At 40.0% G+C, this 3767-nt stretch overlaps 1 long non-coding RNA gene across 1 annotated transcript; it reads left to right on the forward strand.

The window, feature by feature from the left end:
* The first annotated feature begins 27 nt into the window (after positions 1 to 27).
* On the forward strand, positions 28 to 3761 carry LOC102884622. Its single transcript, XR_439330.3, has 3 exons — positions 28 to 224; positions 810 to 839; positions 3235 to 3761. It is a non-coding gene; the product is annotated as an uncharacterized LOC102884622 (long non-coding RNA).
* The last annotated feature ends 6 nt before the right edge of the window (positions 3762 to 3767 follow it).

Below are 3767 nucleotides of genomic sequence, written 5' to 3' on the forward strand. Positions count from 1 at the left end.
TGAAAGTGGAAGTAACGCAACTGCCAGCGCAGGCGCAGCTCCGCCAAGGCGGGAAATTTCAAACCTCTGCTCCACCCTCCGCAGGTCCCGCGGTTGCAGCTGACGTGGGCGCTGCGCGCTCTTCTGGGCAGCTGTCTGCGCAGTTCGGTGGTTTCGCATCCTCCCCAAAGACCCGACTTTGGTTTGGCTCTGACTTCGAGTCCCTGACGCTGGTGGCGAGCGAGGTGAGCGGTGGAGTCGGCGAGCGCGCGGGGTCGGAGATGCTCCCATGGGCCGGGGTTGGGGGTGCGCGCGAGAACCAGCCGCCAACCCCAGGCCTGGGCCGGATAGCGCTACCCACCTGCGGGGCCGAGAGGGCACAGGTTTTATTTCAGTGGCTGCTTTACTAGAGGACATAGGGCACGTCCTTTATGTCAGGAGAGCCGTGACTTCTCCAACTGAAAGGCAAGGCTTAGGATAGGGCAGCTAAGAACACGTTTGATGTGACACGGAAAGCATGTTGGGGATGGAATATCCGGTATCGTCTTAACCTTCTGTTGCCTGCGCTGGGCGTGCGCATGTTCATCCCAATGGAGTGGAAAACTCAGATTTCTTTCTGCCCACTTTATCTTTCTTTTTTTTTTGGCTTATGTGTAATACTCACTCCTAAAGAACCCGGGTCCTCTCTCAAATTCCAGAAGATGAGTCATCTGCAGACACACCGAACCTGCACATTTTTCTTAGTTGTTGGGCGGTAACTTCCCGCCTTGAAGGACCTCATAGCACAGCCCAGTTCCGCAATTATATGCATCTTGTTTTTGCTTCCCCAGGGTCTCTGCTCTGTGAAGAGTCTCCCTGTGGTAAATATATTGATAATAATATTAACAGCAGTAATAGTTACTGGGCAACCTGTTATGCGCCTGGCACTGTTCTAAACGCTTAACATTCAGTATGTTTTTTAATCATCGCATCATAAATGGAGGCTGATTGTACCACTCCTCCCATCTTAAAAGAGTGAGAGTGAGGCATAGAGTATTAATTAATATGCCCAAGGTCATGCACCGAGTTATTGGTAACCTGAAATTTGAACCCAGATAGTATTATACAAACTAATGTTTAAATAGCATTTTTATATTCGTTATCTCATCTGGAATCATTGCCTCATTTTACAAACAGAAAACTAAGGTTCAGAGAGGCTGAAGTGAGTTTTCTGAAAAGTTCATTACCTGTAAATGATGAAGCCAGGGCTCCTGAATAGTGCAATGGTTGAGAGAATAAGCATAGTCTCTTTTTTTTAACATCAAAAATTTTAAATAGTATTTAATAATATATTTAGGAAATAGTTAAATTAGAGGCTAGTTAGTTCTTCATCCTTTTTTTTCCAATTACAATTGAAATTCACAATTATTTTATATTAGTGGTTAGGCCTTTATGTAATTTACGAAGTCTTTATCCACCAGTAAGTCTAGTATCCACTTGCCACCATACACAGCCATTATAATATTATTGACTATGTTCCCTATGCTGTACTTTACGTCTCTGTGAATATTTTGACATTACCGATTTTATACTTCTTAATACTTTCACCTTTTTCACCCTGTTCCCCTTCCCGGCTCCCATCTGTCAATCAGCATTTTGTTCTCTGTATCTGTGAGTCTGTTTCTGGTTTGTTTGTTCATTTACATTGTTTTTTAGGTTCCACATGTAAGTGAAATCATATGGTATTTCTCTTTCTATGTCTGACTTATTTCACTTAGCATTATACCCTCTAGGTCCATCTACGTTGTTGCAAATGGTAAGATTTCATTCTTTTTTATGGTCAAGTAATGTTCCATTGTATGTATGTACCACATCTTCTTTAAAGCATAGTCTTTAGATAAATTCGACTTGACAAGAACTACAGGGGCTAGAGCGTAAATTAAACTACATGAAGAAGCAAGCCAGGAGGTGAACATTACGCAAACGACTTCTCTGTTCTCTTCAACAAATCAATGCTTTTCTTTTAGAATGAAAGAAATGTAAGAAATATAATAAAGACAGCTTATCTACCTCAATTGGATCTTAGCCTGAATAAATTAGTATTGCGATTATATAAGAAAAAGTTCTAAATGTTTAGAAATGGAAAGTGGTACTCAGGGTTAAAATGTCAGGATGTCTCTAACTATAAAATAATCTAGTAAAATGAAATGATGACACAAATTTGCCAAAAACTGAGCAATTATTAACCCTCTGTGATAGGTATATGGAGGCTTATTATATTATTCTTTTTTTCTATTTTAAAATGTTCATAATAAAAAGTCATCAGAAGTATATTCTCTGGAGCTTTGTGACCTTGAGTAAATAGCTTAATCTCTCTGGGTGTTCAAGTTCTTTCCCAGTAACACGGGACTAATAATACCTACCTCACAGGGTTGTAAGAATGATAAGAGATGGTTTATGAAAAGCATACAGAACACGGCATAGTACATCATCTGCATACTCCATTCATTCATCGAATGTATCTTTATAAATGTATCTTTAGTGAGGGCTGGCTATGTGACAAACACTGAGGACAGGAGGCTGCTGCCTGTCCACGACTTCCGTTCAAGCAGTATTTATCACGCCCGAAGATTTCGCTCCTTTATTTACATTGTGCGTTCTCCTCTGGGGAGACATCGGAGGAAAGAGAGAAAGGAAAATACCTCTTTCAACAAAATGAACTAAAGCAGCCACTCATGCTGCTACCTTCCCAGGCAAACTCTCAAAGCTTATTTTGTCTTCGTGGTTCTCTTCCCATTCGTTTTCCTCGACTCGTGCTATCCCTGTGCCATCTCCAACTTAACTGGAGGCCAGATTTTAACGTCAGTGTAACTAGAGCACGCTTTTGATTTCTCCAACTGCACACCTGTCTGTAGGTTATTTATACCTGCCTTTGAATTCTATCTCTGCCGCGTGGCTCTGACCCACCTTCTCTGCGTTATAGTTTCCCCATATACAAAATGCAGAAATACTGATTTTGGATGGTATTTGTGGGCACTGGCAGTTAGAGATAATTTTTGGAGAGTATTTAGTATGGTGCTTCGTCAAGGGGAGCTTTAATTGTTGGGGCGATTATAGTGGGCAGATAAAACTGTCTACCTGCTAAGTTGACATCTCTGATGAGGACAGCAAGGCTGCAGCTAAAGGGAAAGGTTGGTATATGGGGTCCCCATTAATCTTGTCTTCTATACAATTATGATCGCTATGAAGATATTGCTCTCATTTGAACCTTTTTAGTGTTTCGGCTGAACTGTCCATTCATCTTCAAGCCATTATGAGCTCTAAGAAACGCAGATCGCAGAAGGCCTCATCCACTTTAAAGAATATCAAGAAAATTGACCAGTATTTTCCTCAGGTATGTTTGTAACTACTCTTTATGGAATATACCGATAATAGACTTAGCCATTCTTGACACTGGGTTACATAGTCTTCATGCCAAGAAATCACCTCATTATATGTAGGGAATATTAAATAAATTAAAATCTTTCACATCCATCTTATTTTCATTTTGGAGAGTGGCAGCAAAAAGGAGTTTTAATAAAAATCTTGGCCATCATATCAAATAGCTTTAACCAAAAGCTATTATAACATTTCCTGAACAACAAGAACAAATCAAATATAACGTATTACAGTAAAACATGGATTAACATGAAATTAGTGTTATTTCAGAGCTTGAAAATATCTACCATGCAAATATGGCCAATCTATTTGATAACAATAAAAACCTACATTTGTATAGTGCATTACAGTTTATAAAACAATTTTTAAAA

Source organism: Pteropus alecto, unplaced genomic scaffold (genome assembly GCF_000325575.1).
Source record: "Pteropus alecto unplaced genomic scaffold, ASM32557v1 scaffold3119, whole genome shotgun sequence".
Lineage (NCBI taxonomy): Eukaryota > Metazoa > Chordata > Mammalia > Chiroptera > Pteropodidae > Pteropus > Pteropus alecto.